The 18,874-nt window shown below is 40.7% G+C and overlaps 1 long non-coding RNA gene across 4 annotated transcripts in view; it reads right to left on the bottom strand.

Annotated features, from left to right (window-relative positions):
• The window catches only part of LOC143667544 (uncharacterized), a 92,723-nt gene that overhangs the window by 27,051 nt on the left and 46,798 nt on the right, over positions 1–18,874 (bottom strand). For all 4 annotated transcript variants that reach the window (XR_013168087.1, XR_013168088.1, XR_013168085.1 and 1 more), the window contains 2 exons: positions 15,174–15,326; positions 12,667–12,747 (listed from right to left, as the gene is read on the bottom strand). This is a non-coding gene — a long non-coding RNA (uncharacterized LOC143667544). The remainder of the gene's footprint in view (positions 1–12,666; positions 12,748–15,173; positions 15,327–18,874) is intronic.

Raw genomic sequence — 18,874 nt, forward strand, 5'->3', positions numbered from 1 at the left:
TGACTCCAGACTACCGATACCAAGCTGGCTCTCCAAGCGACATGGACAAGTTTCATGGAGGAAATTCCCCAATGAACTAAGCATGGTAGGCAGTCGGCATCTCAGTCCCAGCAACTTGTGGACACATCTCCTTACAGAGCAAGAGGAAATTAAGGTTCCTAATCATCTGACCTTGAGGTAAGGAGGTTGTCCTGAGTATGCAGGGGAGACAATCTAATCACGGTGGACCTTAAAAGTGAAAAGAGGGAGGCAGAAGAAATGAGTCTGAGCAAGAGATGAGATGGTCGAAAACAGGGAAGAGGAATGCCATGTTACTGACTCTGAAGATGGAGGGAAGGGGCCACAAGCCAAGAGGGACGCAGGTGGCTCTAGAAGCTGAGCGGGATGAGGGAGCAAATTTTCCCCCTACAGCCTCCAGAAAGGAACGTAGCACTCCCAACACCTTGAGTTTAGCCCAATGAGACCCACCTCAGATTGTGGATCTAAAAAACTGTAAGAAGACAAATTGGCATTGTTTTAAGCCATTGAATTTAGGGTTGTCACAGCTGCAATAGAAAACTAATACACTAAACACCAACTTGAGCCCTGAATCGAGAACCTGAAATATTGGACCAATATATTAGTTACGATTCTTTGGGTTATAAATAATAGAAAACCCATTGGAACTGACTTAATGAGGGAACTGTATTGACTTACATACCAAAAAGAACCAGATTAAATTCCACCCCATGGAGGAACCGATCACTGTGACCAAAAGGGGGATAATGACGCGATGGGCCAAGTCAGAATCACCTGGAGCTCCAGGTGGAAATCAGGTACCATTGGGCAGGGGGGAAGGCAAAGTGAATTCTGCAAGGCAGTCACAGATGTCCATGACAAACATCATTATCTTTTCACTTCCCGCCTGTACCCAGTCTGTGAAAGACTCTGAATCTGAACAGTGCAGAGACATGAAAACAAGGCAGAAAAAATTATTTTGAATTGTGGTTGTTGGAACATGCACCTATTCTGGATGGTTGATCGACTGTCTTTTCTTATTTGCCTTTCCCTTCACTCCACTTAAAATAGGCTGGTACTCTGCTCAAGAGATTTATTAGTAAATCTCTCAAAGCTGGGAGACTTGAAAGGATTTGTCTGAGTCCCATTTTTGATGATCTTTTGTTTGTTTCTATAGCTTAAAGGCCACCAAGTCAGAGTTACTCTTGGTCGATTTTCTCTCTTGCTAAATGCCCAGTCGTTATTGTTTTATTGCAATCTATTTACAAGAAATGGACGATTTTTTTCCATGATGCCAGGGGCCCTGAGTTGTATTTGTTTATTGCTCTCTGTGCACCAGGACGCGTCCTTGTGATTCAACTGCCAACTTAAGGGATTAAGGGGCTAAGTGAGTCTGACTAGAGCAGGAATCTTTCAAATGTGCTCTTCCCGCCTAACGCTTTTATGGGCAATTTTTATTTAACACACATGCGTGCGCGCACAGGCGAACACACATACACACTGGGTCTTATTACAGCCCGGTAGCAAAACGATTGCATTTCCCAAGATTTACTCAATCTCTTTGTATCCATCTTGGTATCCATCCCACTTCTATGTAACTATTCAAACATACGTATTTCCCTTAGTTCATAATCTGCTTCTCTCCTGTGATCATAATTACCCTAGAGGAATATCTAACCGTCTGTCCTGCCACAAAACAGCCTGCCCCCAGCAGCAATGGGAACTGAGTCTGCTCAAGTGCCTGGAAAGCATTTCTGTCAGAAGGATTTTAGCTGCATTCCAGTGATGGTGGGGGCACCCCCCCTCATGGAATGAGACCCTATCCCAGGGAGCTTTTCTATGTCTGAAGCCAGCACATCAAAAGGATTGGCAGAGGTGAAGAAAAAAATGGACCTGTTTCCAAAAGCAGCCCCTTCTTCCTCCCAGCTCTACCCCTGCATCCTAAATCCATGTTTTGGTCCATCCCACAAAACACACAAGCACCAATGGAGAAGGTGGAGTCCCCAGGGCTTACTCCCAAGCCATGCACTTTACACATATTAGCCCAGTAAATCCCCAAATGCCCAGGACACAGGTGCTCTTGTTATTCCTATTTGGCAGATGAAGGAATCCAGTTCTTAGGAGCTGAGGAAGTCCTCCTGTCATAGCCGAGTTACTCCATCTGAGCACGTTGGCATACTGAGCAGAATCACCCCTGTTGTGGACAGCGGTCCTGGGTACCGTAGGATATGTAGCAGCATCCCTGGTCTCCACCCGTTAGATGTCAGCAGTGATGGTCACACAGATGTCTCCAAACACTACCGAGCAGCCCCTGGGGAGAAAAACTACACTCAGCTGAGATCCACTGCATTGTGCAGGGAAAAATGGTGGAGTCCAGGATTGAGCTCACCTTGTTTAATTCTAGAACCCAAACCCTATACTGCAATGGTCTTGAATAATGATTCTGGATCCGTACATCATATTTATACCATCTCTCCCTTCAACTGTCCAGCAAACTATTGTCTTTTGCCTTTTCATCTGTCTTCTCTTTGCAGACACCACCCCAAATGAGGGAATGGATGAGGGAATGGAAAGAAGGTGGACAAGAGAGCAGATGGTTTATCAAGGCAGCAAACTCTGACCATGATTGCTCTTTTCAAAATTTAATTCTTCCATATGTCAGTGGCCTAAGAGTGATGATGTCAGTGTGGTCATAATTACTGGGAACTCTGTGTTTGAGCTTTAGGATTTTCTTTTTTTTTTTTTTTTTTTTTTTTTTACATGGGCAGGCACCGGGAAATGAACCCGGGTCTCCGGCATGGCAGGTGAGAACTCTGCCACTGAGCCACTGTGGCCCAAGCTTTAGGAATTTTAAAAGTAGATAATATACTTGTGGGCTATATTATTTCAAGATCATTAAATGACAGTTACAAAAATATTGGAAAAGTCCAAGTTCTTTTCCATTGTTTTCCTCTCTCTGATTGTTAAAAGAATAATGAGGAAAAAATTACCTTGCCCTCAATCCTTCATTACTAAGTAAAAAACATCATTTTACTGACTGTCAGAGGGAAATATTTAGATTTAATTAATGGAAAAACACTTATCAAACCTTGTGGTCAGTATCTACGTGGGCCAATGTAATAGTTAAAGGATTTTTGGTGCAAATAGCAGAAACTCAGCTCAACCCAAGATCAGTAAAACGAGGGAATTGATTAGTTTGAATAACTAGGAACTCCCAAGGATGAGCTGGGAACTTCACATGCAGCTGACTAGAGGACTTTGGACCCCAGGGCTCCTGCCTCTGCCTGGCTCTTCTCTTGGACAAGCAGGACTGGTAACTCCAAATCTATAGCATTTTTAGTTTTTAATTTTCAGAGAAAAATCAAGTATTTGGAAAGGGTTTCAGGAAAGGTCCTGAAGAATTCAGCTGATCCATCTTTAGACCCCTCATCATCACAGAGCCAGGTTAATGGTCTATTTTCATTTGCCATCCTGTGCCCTGTGGAAAGCCCAGGGTTTGACAATGCAGCAAGGTGTCATGATTTAAAACCCTCCTAGGCCCGTGGGGCACAGGAGAATGGCAGGTCCCCAGAGGGAAACCTCAGCGATCAGAAGATGGGACAGGGATGCTGGCCATTCAAGAGCAAGATGTGTTCACCTCAGGTACAGGTTTTAATTTCTTCTATCTCCTGGATTGGGTACACCTTTCCATGAGAACATTCTACCAAAGGTCAATCCCTTTGCTTCAAGGTCAGGGTTTAAGCTTTGTCTTAAAATGTGCTGTTTCATTTCTATTGCTGTCAAAACCCTTGCCTGCTTAACTTGGCTCCCTCAGTAATTCTAACTGAAAGGTAAATCTTAGAAGTGAGAATTCCCAGGCTGTCTGTTTCTCTCTGTCTACCTCTCTGGCCTTGGTATTTCCAGAGCCCACCATGTTCAGAAAGAATGAGTTTATGACAATCCTACCTGGCAAGTCTCTTCCAATAAGTTGTCTCATTTCTTCACTGGTGCAATGGTGCTCCAATAACTATAATTCTAAAATTTCATATCTCTGATTTTCACACATACTTTACCTAGATCTGTGTTACCCAATATGGCAGCCACATGTGGCTACTTTAGTTTAAATTAAAATTAAGTCCAATAAAAGATTGCTCAACAGGTACATGCAGTTCAACAGGCACACGTGGCTATTGGGTTAGTGGACACACAGTATAGAACATTTACATCATCAAAGAAAGCTCTACAGACAGCACTGTTCTTGATTACAAAAGATATCTATACGAAAGATAAAATTTCATTTTATATATATATTCCTTGCATATGGCCCCTCAACAAAAAGTGGAAAAGTAATTGATCTCAAAATTATAAAGAGTAATATATCTAGAGTGATGATTATACATTATAAATAATGGACCATTTAAAATGGACATTAATTATTAGTGCTATCAAAAGAGGAAATGAGTTATAATTTTATTTCCAAGAAAACACAATAACCATAATTAATATTCTATTCTCTTTTTTTAATTCACAATTCACTTTCTACTTACTTAAGCATTCCTTTTGTTTTGTTTTGTTTTTCTTCATTCAGACTAAACCACTATCTTCTCAGACTTAACTTCCACCACTTAGTCTTCATTGCGGCCATCCTGACCTTGGCACCATTACTCAAATATGCTGGATTCTCCCATGATTCCAAGTCTTTGCTTATGCCATTCTGAGTGCCTGAAATAATCTTTCCCCACTTGTTCCGATTATTCATCAATACATCTCTCCAGTGGATATTGGATATTTGCCCCAATACTCTTTATATGTCTGCACTAGAAAATTTATTACACATTGCGCTGTGATCACTACTTTGTATGGAAGTCTTCTTCATTACAGTCTCGTGGGGGGCAGAGACACTGTGTGTCATCTTCCCAATTTCCAAACTCTCACCCGATAGTGTACTGTCTGTTACCTATTAGGTTTCTAGCCTGTTTCATAAACTGAAGTGAGTTGATCTCCAGCCCCTTCTCCTCCACCCTTACAGATCCCAGCCACTTTGACCCATTCATTCATCATTCTCTGGACGCACCATGCGCACCATACCCTTTAGCTTTTGCACATGTTGGTTACTTCCACTGGAGAACACCCTTCTTTGTACTTAAGAGTTCATCCTTTTCAACCAAGCTCAAATAGCTGCTCTGAAAACTTTCCCAAAGCCTATTCACCCAGAACACGTTTTTCTCTGTTTCATTCTTGCTCTTACGGTGTTCTGCATTTGAATACCTCTTTCAAAGTACTTATCACAGCCTGATTTTTATTGCAGTTAGTTGAGTCCAATCTCCCTCACTAGCTTGTGACCCCTTCAAGGACACTGCCTGTGTCTTATTCATCTTTATTTTTCTCTTGCACTTAGCACAGGGAGTTACCCACAATTGACACTAGAAAGTGTTTGTTGAATTGAATTGCTGTGCAAAGAAGTACTTCCTTTAAAAGACGTAAAAGAAAAAGAACAGTGACAGCTTAGCTGAAGAGAACACAATGAACTGAAAAGTCACCAAGCTTTGATCAAAACCCTGCCCCAGGAACTCTCCAGCTGCTCAGACATGGTTTCCCAGCATCTGTGGGAGCTATGGACTCTCAGAACGGAACAACGTGCTCCGGGCTGAGGGAGGAAGAAAAATACAAGCCAAAGCAGCAGCAGTGATTCAACACACTGCAATTTATTAATGTATGGCAGAGTTCACATACTGAAACACACAGCAAAGGGAAGCTGCAAACCTTGATAAATCAGATGACTAGGTACAGTGCCCTGCTTTATACATGTTTTGAGTTGTAATGATCAAAATACAATCCTATATTTTTATAGAAAACTTGTGCAGGATAACATTTAAGGTAAATGGAAGGAGCTGAAAGCAATTATCTAGTCTCAACCATCAGAGAAAATGTTAAAGGGTTTATAATTATGGACTATCATCTTCTAGAAGAGCAAATAAAAGACATGTGCCACTAACACCCTTTTTCCCATGGCCACAGCAAATACTGCAAACTGATTACACGATTATTTCTTGAAGCACGAGGACATAACTTCAGAATCTCTCTCAACACGGTGTCAACGCAGTAAGAGTGGACCCATGGCATGAGATTATTTGCCATCCCTAATCTAGTCCAGTGTTCTCACGTGTGAGATGAAGAAGTGAAGCCCAGAGAGGAGAAGGGACTTTTTTTTCCAGTGAACTGACACAAATTTAGATCTGTATCCCAGTTCAGTGGTCTTTTCACACACCATACTCCCTACCTACTTGTCCCTTTTCTGGTCACAGATCTTGCAATAGCTCGTGCATTTCAAGCACATCACCCACGCCAGAACTGCAGAGTCTTTTATGGCAGCACATATTCAAACTTAGCAAGAAATCGCCCAGTATGTAAGTTCTCCCGGTTGAGAAGTCAGCAATGCACTGTTTTGGGACCAGATAATCCTCATCCTCAACTGAATCAGACATTTTTTTGGATATCAGCCTTATTTTTTTAACCCCCTGATATGGCTGTGCAGAGCACCAATGGCAGGCATCCAATCAGAAATGAGCTTTGGTGAAAATTCTCAGTCCTCTGGCATCCCTGCCTGCTGCTGTTTCCCCCTCCAGGTTGCCCGGATAAAGCCTGGGGCTGCTGGAGGGAACACCGCCTGAGTCTCCAACACGCTAATGCCTCCTCTCTCTACCTTTCAACACAGCTGTTTGCAGAGCTTCCCAGAAGAAGAACTTGAAAGGGCCTCTTAATAACCTTGTTCAGAGCTCTGAAGGAGAAATTAAACCTTTCTGCAAATTCAGCATAGAGCCATTTTGGCAAGACAAAGCTCTCAGATGGCCATGCCAGCACTGGGGGCAATTTGAAGCTTAACCCTTTGGTCCCTGAAGGTTTTAAAAGGTATCCTGAAAGACAGATGAGTCGGTTTAGCAGCTGCTCCTCTTGGAAACAGCCCCCAGAACCCCTGAATTGTCTTGGGAAGCCACCCACTCCTACTCTAAGTCTTTGTGCTTTGGATAAACAGGATCCTATGTCAGTTCCAGAGGTGGACATCTGACCTGCATTGAGAAAATTAAAACCTTACATCATGCTGGCCACAGTGATCATGTCAGGTGAGCATATGACCCAATCTGAGCTACTGAACGACCACCCTGATTCTTTTCCTAAACTTGCCAAAAATTAACTTTATTTCTCCCTTTCTTGGGGTTGTTAATCTCATGGAAAACTTAGAACTGCTGCTGGCTGGTGTTTTGGTTTCCTGGCTGCTAAAATAAATGCCATGCAATGGGTTGGCTTAAGCAATGGCAATTTAGTGGCTCACGGTTTTGTCATTAGGAGAAGCCTAAAATCAAGGTATCATCAAGGTAATGCTTTCTCCCAGAAGATGTAGTTTTCTGGGGCTGGCCACCAGCTATCCTGGCTCCTGGCTTTTCTGTCACAATGTGATACATAATGCCACACCTTCTCCTTTCTCTTCTGAATTCTGTTGACTTCCTGTGGCTTTCTTCTACTATGTCTGAATTTCATTCTGCTTGTAAAAGACCCCAGTAATAGGCCTGAGACCCATCCTGATTCATTCAGGCCATACCTTAACTGAAGTAACTTTATCAAAATTTTCTATTTACAATGGATTCACTTCCAAGGGAACGAATTAAGAAGATGTTTTTCTTGGGTACATGTTTCTCTGAGTATATAACTCCCCAAGGCACCACAACCATGTTTTAACCACTTGGGGAGCAAATAAAAGGCTGACAGAGAAAGGGACAATCTGGAGATGGAGAAATGGCATTATTTGGGCACTGGATTCAGCCATGCCTGAACTCCACCCTTATTCTTTGCAATAATTTGATGCAATACATCTATGTGTTTGCTTGAGTGTGACAGAATAGGATTATGGTTACTTGCAATTTAAAACTTTCTAAATAATAAAGTTCGGCCTCCTCTGGGCACCAGAATCTTGACCAGTGAGTGAGGCAGAGTTCATTCAGGTTAGATATGTACTGCATGCATTTCTCTAATTATGTTCCAGAAGATATAAATAGGAGTTCTGAAAATCAGGGTCACAGGGCCAAAAATAATTGGGTAACCCGGATTCAACAACATTAAGCACTGGAATAGTGTTCTTACTGAAATAGGATTTCTTGGGTAATTTACTACAATAATGCGTTCCATGAATCTCACAGAGAGGATAGACACCGTGGCATAGCCTTGTCCTATGATTCCATAAACACCTTTTGCTCATTTTTATGTTAGTTTTTAGCAGAACACCAGAACTTGGCTAAAGCTCGGAGATAATGATGTCTTGGGAGACTCTGTAGTTTATGATTCAGTCAAAATTGTCAGAAAGAGAAAAATCACAAGGAATGTTGACTCTTACATCTAACATCTATGTGTTTTTACTAGTGATTCATTTAAGGGTAATTTTATGCATCATATTTTAAAAGATATACAGTATGTGTGTTTTGTGGAAAGGAGGCCTGACATTAGTTTCAAACTGGTCCTCACTAACGAATTGGAAAAAAAATTCTCTATTGTGAACGATAGTAACAGCTAAAATATATTGAGTGAACATCATGTGCCAAACACAATGCTAAGTCCTTTAAATGCATTAATTCATTTAATCCTCAAAACAATGTTACGCAGGGACTATATTTTTATCCCCATTTTACAGTTCAGGAACCTGAGGGCCTAGGGAGGTCAAATGACTAAATGGCAGGCGTTAGTTGCATATTCAGGACTTGACCCGATGTATGCATGATTCCACTGCCTGAATTTTAACTACTGCAATTAGATAGCTGCCTCTGTTTGAACTACATCCTTCCTTTAGGGCCCTACTATTCTATCTGTTGGGGAATGTCGCTTTCTCATAGAAATAACACTATTATGGGGTACAAATATCTATGAAATTTTTCTTAGTGAATATCTGCCATCAGTTGAATACAGTCAACAGCTCTGGTGAAGTTCCTGAGATCTGTTACCTTCCTCTGCCCTCACTAATCCAACTACCACTGGGGTGGAGATGGAGATAAACCTCCTTTCAGGGAGGACTGACTGGCTCCAGGGACTGGCGTCAGCAGCCTGTCCAGCTGTCAGCTCCTTCAGGGGCTGCTGAGCTGCAGAGTCCCCTGAATGGAAGCTACCCTCCCAGGACATCCCGCCTTTGGCGGCTGAGTGGGGATATAAGGGCCAGGCTACTTTCGCCCAACAAAAGACAATGCAGGTGGGCAGTGCCCACCCTGAACTCTCCACCTGCTTGGCCAAGGTTTTTTTTGGCCTGCGCAGCAGCTGGACTTTCCCTTTGCCCTATCCATTTTCTACCCCCTTCCTTTCATAGGTGTTGATCTCCAAAAAACCTCTTGCACTCCAAACTCCACCTCAGCATTTGCTTCTGGAAAACTCAAATAGCAAGACCCATGCCCTGGCCAGATGACTCTGCTCTTAGCCAAGGTCCCTTGTACTATGTCTATATACCCATTTTTAGTGGTGGAAAAATAACTTCACGTCTCAGTTCCTAGATTTATTCACCCATTCAAGTAACATCTATTGAGCATCTCTAAAGCGCCAGGCACAAAGAAAGGCAAATAATATAACTAATTGAGCATGTGCCATGTACCAGATGCTGCACTAAGCATTTTAAAGACCTTGGCTCATTCATTCCTCCATGTGGATTAGAGACAAGGAAACAGACTCAGGAGGTAAGTTCTTTGGCAGAGTCACAAGCTGAGTAATGGCAGAGAGCGCATTCAATTTCCACTTGCTTCAACTCCAAACTTCATCCTCTTTCTACCTACTCTTTCCACATCTATATGCTGTGCTCAGGTACACACACATCAGCCCCTGAGCATCTTATGCGCTGTCTACAGGTCTCTTCAGACAAAGTGACTTGCAGTCATGCCAAATGGAGACCTTATAAATAAAAGAAATAACATCTTGTTGACTCAAAATTCGGTCAACATCATCCCGTGCTGGAGGGCCCCTTTCCTGCAAAACTATGTGGCTGGACTTTGGGCAAACATTTGATGAAAATTCAGTGGGAATCTGTAGTTTCTGAGTTTTGTGTCCCCATGGTAGGATCGGGGATAGAGGATCCTCCTTCTCTTACCCCACTGGCAAAAGAGAGAGAGAGAGAGAGAAAAAAAAAACAAAAACAATGACTACACCCATCTATGCATTAGACTACATAATCTTATTCACACACCATTTATAAAAGTTTGGTGTTTGTCTTTCTTATCCAGTGCAAACAGGAATGAACAAATTGCACAGGTATGCGGTGGGTGGTAGAACTGATAAAGCCAGGTGCACTGCTTTGTAATAGCAGGAGAGGAGCAAACTACTGAATGAAAATATAAAGCAGGGCCACAGTTAAAGGGTGTGTGGTGGCAGGGTGCAAAGGGCTCTGTGTGGAGGAAAATCTGGGAACATCTCTGGGTTGCAGCAAGCACAGAAACTCTTGTCCCTGAAGAGGACACTGTGGTCATTCAGCTGGGTCTTATTAAGTGTCCTCCACCTGACAGTGAATGACGGAGGCATATAATGATTAAAACTTGTACGCACAGATTTGGCATTCCAATCAGTGAGCTTCCCCAAGACGCCAGGCTGGGCTGAAGGCTCCACTGTGTCCAGGTGGGCTCTCACCACAGCCACTGAGCATACCTGCTTCTCTCTTTGAGTCTGGGTATCATGGTGTGTTAATTTTGCCTAGCATCTGGCAGAAGTTTATTAAATGTTGGTGAACCTGAGCTGAAAGATTTAAGAAAAGTCAAGACCCAATCACGTGGGCTACTCCTTTTCCGGATCATGTCAAAGCAAAATGCTATTTATTACTACACTTGCCTAAAGTGTAAAAAATCTCTAAAGCTGCAGAGATGCAGACTCGATCCACAAATAAATAAAAACGAGGCTGGTGGGTATTGATTGCCATCCTGGTGGATGCATGGATGCGTGTGAATAGTTCCCTCCTAAGTGGATCCCCGGGCAGAGTAAGAGCAGCAGTGGAAATCTTCTCTGAGGAATTCTGTCTCGGCATCATATAATTTTCCTTTTAGTACACACAAATAAGTACAATCCTAGGTGGAGTTTCAAATTTTGTCCTCTAAGAAACATGATGCTTTCCGAAAATTAGATGAAGAAAGATATTGTTAGTGTTTAAGAAGATGGGAGATCATGTGTGTGAGAGACAGACAGAGAGTAAGAGAGATGGAGAGAGAGGGAAGGTGAAAGAGAAAGAGCAAGAGAGAGAAAGTTAAGAAATTGTTATCCTGGAGCTGTTTTAAGTAAATTGAAAAGGATTAAAAGACAGATTTAGGAACTAAAAAGACTTCAGAGGGAGAGGGATATATTAAGTAAGTCTTCCAGAAACTAACAAAGCAATGTATCTCTATTCCTAGGATTTCTTAGTATGCCACATGATTTTGTCCGCCATCCTAAGAATTATTTATTCCTTTTTAAAAATCTTTTCATTGAGCCATTTCTCATTGTTTTCTAAAATGGCATTCAATTAGATATGTCATGGATTACGATTTTCTTTTTCTTTCTTTCCCTCCTGCCTTCTTGCCTGCCTCCTTGCTTCTGGACATATTTTTCACATTCTCAGGATTCAAACAAACATACAGCCTGCAGAAAGATGACTTCATTCATTCACCCAGTAAATACTTGGTGTCTACTGAGTGTCTGCAGGGTGCCTGCCCAGGCAAGGGGAAGTCAGCCTAATCAGACCTCCTGGCATCAAGGGTCTCAGTGGGAATGCTGGTGAGGGGTATGTGAGAAAGGGTCATACAATGGTGACATGAACCCTTTGTGGAAGTAGCCACAGAGTGCTCTGGGAGTGAGAAAGGATGGAGGAAGTTATTTGTCTGAAAATTAAGTATAGAAATACTATATGATCCAGCAATCCCACTCCTCAGTATGTGGACCCCAAAGAATTAAAAGCAGGGCCTAGAACAGAAAGCTTCACACCGATATTCACAGCAGCATTATGCACAATAGCCAAAGATGGAAGTAAACCAAGTGTGCATCAGTCAATGAATGGATAAACCAAAGGCAGCTTACATGCACAATGGAATATTATTCAGTCACAAAAAAGGAATTGGGGGGGCAAGAGAAGGGACATGGGAATTCTGTACTTTCTGTGTGATTTTTCTGTAAACCTAAACTTCTCTAATAGAAAAAAAGAATAATTATTCAGTCTGAGCAGAAGGGGCAGAATCAACAACAAAAAAGGGCTCCAAAGAAAAAGTTATAGTCAAGTCAAGCTTTGGGGAAAAAAGTCAAAGATCTCCAGGATAACAAATTGGGAGAAGAAGATAAAATACCAATTACATATCCCACTTCCTCATAATACCCTATAGTCAAGGAACCCTCATCCTACTTCCCATAGAATATCCCATCAGCCCAACTTCCAATGGCATTCAATGTCACATATAATTTTCTCTTCTGAAACACTTGATAGCAAGGTGATTATGAGAGGGTTAATGAAAAAAAAAGGAACTTACAAGTGCTAAACTCTAAGAAGTCACTTGACAAAGGAGAAGATCCCTTCTATCTAATTTAACTTAAGAAGATGTTTGTGAAACCAAAAGTAAATCTTGCTGCAGAGTGATTACCAGGTGAAACACTGTAGTGGGTGGAGGGTGAACTAGACCATATTTCATGTTTTCAGTCAATGGTTGCTCTTTGCATTACCTGAAAGTCTTCAGCACTGAGTGGATGACTGTTCCAGAGGTTTAAAAGGCCATTTATCATCACCACAGCTAATGGCATTTTCTGAAACATAGACCAAAGGCACTTTGTGAAAAGGGTTTTCTGCCCAGAATTATCCCCATTGACACCTCCAAGACTGCTGGTGGGGCCCCACTTGCTGATGCCTGATAATGACCCGGTAGGGTGGGCCCCTGCTCCTTCACCCCTTTTTGTTTTGGCCCAACAGGTTACCTGCCTGTTCATTCTTTCTTGCAATCCTCCTCCTCTTCCCTTGTAGGGACAGGGGTCAGACCATAGGGCCATGATCTGTATTCAAGGGAGAAGCTAATGCTTTCAAAATTCTCCATCCTGGTGACAAGAAACTCTTTTCATCCAGAAGAGATGTAGGGGTGAGCAACATCTCATGGGGTGGAGGCAGAGGGAATATGGGGAAAGAACAAAGGTGGGAGAGGGAGGGATTTGGGGGCATGTATGCGAAGTGAATTCAGGACTTCCTAGAAGTGGTACAATGAAGAGAGAATGCCATTATTCTGAATGGGCGCCTTGTCAGGTACAGATAAGGTCGATTCCTTCCTAGTGATAGACTCATTAAGAGGTCTTAATGGCATAGTAAACTTAGTGTTGAGAGGCATAAAAGGACTTTAGCTTTGTTGAAAGTCCACGTGCAGACCTTGACATATTTACAGAACATATCTCAGTCACTGAATTGACTCATATTGTACAATTTTGTGAGTTTAATTTTAACAAAATGCCATAAGGATAAGAAAAGTATGCCAAATATTATAAAGAACAACGATGTTCCTGAAACTCACATTACTCCTACCAAAAAAATGCTTTAGATATTTCTTCTATTTTTTTTAGAGACAAAATACCCCAGATAGACCCAGAAATCCCATGCCTAGGCCTTTCCCCAAGTGAAAAAAACTTATAGTTTCTCAAAATTCCATATATTTACATCCATAATGGCTTTATTTATAACCACCCAAATCTGGAAACAACCTAAACATCTTTCAATGGGTGAATGGATAAGAAGCTGGTATATCCATATAATGGAATACAACTCCAGCAAAAAAAGAGAATAAATCACTAGAGCATACAACATGGATGAAGCTCAAATGCACTATTTACTGAAAGAAGCCATACTCTAAAGGCTACATGCTGAATTTCATTTTTATAAAATTTTGGGAAAAGCTAGCTATATGGGCAAAAACAGATTAGTGGTTTGCAGAGATGGGCTGGGAAGAAAGATTGACTACAAAGGGGCACTAGGAATGCTCAGGGTGATGAACCTGTTCTATATCTTGATTTTGGTGAGGCTTACATTCCTGTGTTTGTCAAAACTCCATACAATTGTATATGTTGACGAGTGACTTTTATTGCATATAATTTGTATTTCAATTAAAAGATAAATATCTGTAACAAACATTTGTGAAACTGGTGTGTGTGTGTGTATGTGTGTGTGTGACTGCAAACTACTGACAAGTAACAAAAAAAAATCACTTGGCCTTCTGAGAACATGGGAAGGGGGATGTACAGATTAGGAGCTGAGACTTGGGCATGTGTGTGGAAAAAGGAGAGCAGTGGAATGGAGAGGGCCACACGGGCTTTCCTCGGGGAAGTGATGTTTGAGCCAATATCTGAGCTGAGTAGAAGTTACGCAAGCCCGAAAGTCTAGTGGGAATCAAGTGATAATCATAGTAACAGAACAACGCTTCTATCAAATGCTTCCTCTGTGCCAGGTACTGAGGTAGGTATTTAACCTATCCTGTTCAACATCCTTACAGTGAAGCAATGAAAGCATCATCATGTCATTTTACTGATGGACAAACACAAGTTCAGTTAGGTGAAGTCACCTGCCAAAAGCACAGAGCTAAATAAAATGATGGGACCATATGATGGTTAATTCTATGTGTCAACTTGGCTCAGTTACGGTGTCCAGTGGTTTGGTAAAACACCACTTATTATTTCTTAGATTGCGTGTACATCTTTGATTACATCAAATCAACAAAGAGTTTGCCCTCAGCAATGTGGGTAATCTCCTCATCCAATCAGTCGGGGGCTTTAAAGCCTCTTCAGAGGTCAGAAGAATAATTTCAGCCTCAAATTCTATATTGGCTCTTGCCAGAATTTCCAGCCAACTGGCTTTCCCTGAGGAATTCAGGCTAAGGACTTCGACATCATCTTTATCTGAGTTTCCAGTCTACATTTCATGTTACAGAGTTTTGACTTGCCAGCCCCCCAACATCATATATAAAACGTTTCTTAAATATATATATATATATATCTTCTCTAGAGAACCCTGACTAATACAGATTCAAAGTCATGTCCATGTTCTCTCCATTCTACTGTGCTGCCTTATTTATCTCCCCACTCAAAGCACCAATTTCCTCAGCTGAATAATATAGAGAATTAGATAATAGAATCCTTAACATTTCCCCCAGTTCTGATGTTCTGACATACTAAAATAAAGACGTGCTTCATCTACTAACCCAAACAGACCCAGAAGTTCCAAGGTTCCCCCCTCCATGCTTTTCCTGAGCTTGCTTTTGATGCTAGATTTCTCTCTCCATGACTGCGGTTGATACTTCTGCTGATCCAGATGATATTCTTCAACTAATTTTTATAGCCAACAGCAGGAAGCTCTAAAAAGCAGGTGTGAGTGAGTTTCATTAGAAAATGAACAATTATGTCGAGAGTTAAGTTAATAACAATCATACTGGATATCTGGAAATGTCTACTAATCTGCACCATGATGTCCATTTTAGCTCTATTCACTAATCTCAAATAACTACAGTTATCAGGATGAAGTTTCACATATATATATATATTATTTTTTTCAAGTAAAAATCCAAAATCTTCTGGTCTCTTAAAATTATATATGCTTGTATTCATATACATGCTTCTTCTACTAAATAAGGGAGTTGGGAAGGATACTAAAAAGCAAATTCAGGGAATTTTCAAGAAAGGTGCCAAGATCCTTCAATGGGGAAAGAATAGCTTGTTTTTTTCAACAAATCTTACTCAGACAATTGGTTATCCACATGCAAAAGAATGACTTCAGACCCCTTAATTCACACTATATGAAAATATTAATTCAACCTGAATTAAAGACCTAAGTGTAAGAGGCAGAACTATAAAACTCTTAGAGGAAAACATAGATATAAATCCTCATGAGAAATAAGATAAAATAGAAAAATTGAACCTCATCAAAGTGAAAAACTTTAATGCAAAGGATACCATCAAGGAAGTAAAAAAGACAACCCATAGAATAGGAGAAAACATTTTCAAATCATGTATCTGATAAGTGTCTAGTATCCAGAACATAAAAATTATTCTTACAATAATAAAAGAATTCAAGAATAATAAAAAATCAAATAACCCAATAAAAAATGGGCAAATAACTTGAATAGGCATTTCTCCAAAGAAAATTTATAAATGGCCAATAAGTGCATGAAAAGATGCTCAACTTCTTTAGCTATCAAGGAAATGCAAATCAAAGTCACAATGAGATACCTCTTCACATATAGTAGGATGGCTATAATCAAAAGTCAGATAATAACAAGGGTTGAGCAGGATGTGGAGAAATGAGAACTTTCATACACTGCTGGCAGGAATGTAAAATGGTGCAGTTACTGTGGAAGACTTCCTCAAAATGTTAAGTACAGTTACCAAGTGACAAAGTGTCATGGTCAGGTTCATGTGTCAACTTGGTCAGGTGGTGGTACCTGTTTGTCTGCTTGGGCAAGTGCTCCCTGTCTTTCGCAAGCAGGACATTTCATAGAATTAAATCATGATCACGTCAGCTACATCCACAGCTGATTCCATTTGTAATCAGCCAAAGGAAGTGTCTTCTCTAATAAGTGATGCTCAATCTAATCACTGGAAGGCTTTTAAGGAGGATTCAGAAGAGACAGGCTCTCTTCCTGCTTCGGCCGGTGAGCCTCTCCTGTGGAGTTCGTCCAGACCCTCCATCAGAACCATCAGCTTCACAGCCTACCCTGCGGATTTTGGACTCTACGCTCCCATGGTTATGTGAAACACTTTTATAAATTTTATATTTACGAATATTTCTGTTGATTCTATTTCTCTAGAGAACCTTAACTAGTACACATAGCAATCCCACTCCTATGTATACACTGAAGAGAACTGAAAATACATGTTCTTATAAAAATTTGTGCATAAATGTTCAAAGCAGGATAATTAATAAAAGCCAAAAAGTGGAAAGACCCCATAGCCCACCTACCGATGAATAGACACACAAAATGTGTTATATTCATTCAATGCATTGTCATTTGAAGAAAAATATCAAGTATCAATGAATGTTATATCATGGATGAACCTTGAAATCATTACACTCAGTGAAAAAAGCCAGACACAAAAGGTAACATAGTGCATGATTCCATTTATACATAATATCCATAATAGGCAATTCCTTAGCAATAGAAAGCAGATTAATGGTTCTCAGGAACTGGGTGGAAAGAGAGAATGAGTACCTGCTAATGGATACGGCATTTGAGAAAATTAATATTTTCTGGAACCAAATATTGGTGTTGATTGCAAAACCTTGTAAACACACTAAAAACATTGAACTGTGTATTTTTTTAGAAATGTAATCTTGAGCTATATTCACATACCATGTAATCATCCAAAGTATACAATCAGTGGCACACAGTATCATCATATAGTTGGTGCATTCATCACTGCAATCAATTTTAGAACATTTTCATTACTCAAAAAATAAAATTAAATAAAAAAAAAAACCCAAAACATCCTTTACCCCTTATCCTCCCTATTATTTATTTATTTTGTCTTTATTTTCTTACTCAACTGCCCACACACTGGATAAAAGGAGTATCAGTCACAAGGTTTTCACAATTGCACCATAAAAGCGCTATAGTTACACAATCATCACCAAGAATCAAGTCTACTGGATTATAGTTCAACAGTTTCAGGTATTTCCTTCTAGTTTTTCTAATATATTAGAAACTAAAAATGAATATTTGTATAATGCATAAATGAATTGCACATTTCTATATGGTGAATTTACAAAATATGAATTATATCTCATTAATAAAAAAGAAAATTTGGGAAAAGAAACAGAGCCAAGAAGTAAAACCTTCAGAGAGAAGGATTTCTGGACTTTGTAAAGGACACTTAAAGGGAAATAATATCCAACAGAGAAGAGCATGTTATAAAATAAATGCTCACACTGTATAGGATATGTAAGCAAAGGTTGGCTACTTGTCTATCAAAGTTTTATACCATCTTTCTCTATATATACCCCAAACCTTCCTCCTAGTCTGTAAATCTCCCTATTAAGATATCTAACAGGTATTTCCAAAAAAAGAAGCCCAAACTAAACTTTTCCAAGACTATTCCATACTATCACAAATGAGAGCAAATGGTAACTTTCCCATCTCAAAGGGCCACTGAATCCTTTCCAAAGTTTTAATCCCAATCCTCAGGAGTGTCCTCCCCTCAATTGTTTTCACACTTCATATCCCAGCCACTAGGAAATTTCTTCAGTCTTGCCTGCAAAACATATCTGACCCCGAGCACTTTTCCCAGCCTCCACTGTCCTTGCCCAATGTGAAGCACAGCATCTTTCTCCTGGATTTCATTAATGACATCTTAGGTGTTTTGTGGTTCTGCCCTCGCCTACAACCATCTAGCCTTAACGCAGCAGCCATGGTGTCCCTTAGAAATGAAGGTCAGTCTCGCCATTTTCTGCTTAAGTTCCTGCAATGGATCCCCATTTTATTCAGAGTGCACACTAAAGTCCCTACAAATCCTGGCTTCCTCTGTCCCCTTGTCCCTCTATGCTGGGCATACTGGCCTTCTAGCTGTTCTGCAATCATGCCACAAACCCACCTGCCTCGACTATAAGGTGGTTTCCTGATCTGTGATTTCTGACCCCTAGGTATCTGCATAGCTAAACCCCACCTTCTTCAAGCTGTTATTCAAAGTTACCTTCTTAAAGAAACCTGTCCAAATCCTCTATTTAAGCTTGCTTCTCCATACCCCCAGCACCCCTGACTCTACTTACTCTGTCCTTTTTTTTTTTTTTTTTTTTAAATAGAATGCATCACTCCTGAGAATACAAGCTCCGTGAGAGAAAGGCCTTTTACTTATCTTAGGTACAGATGTGGCTGCAAAGCCTGTAACAGCATCTTGAGTGTTGAAGGAGAGG

This window comes from Tamandua tetradactyla, chromosome 23, assembly GCF_023851605.1.
Source record: "Tamandua tetradactyla isolate mTamTet1 chromosome 23, mTamTet1.pri, whole genome shotgun sequence".
Classification (NCBI taxonomy): domain Eukaryota; kingdom Metazoa; phylum Chordata; class Mammalia; order Pilosa; family Myrmecophagidae; genus Tamandua; species Tamandua tetradactyla.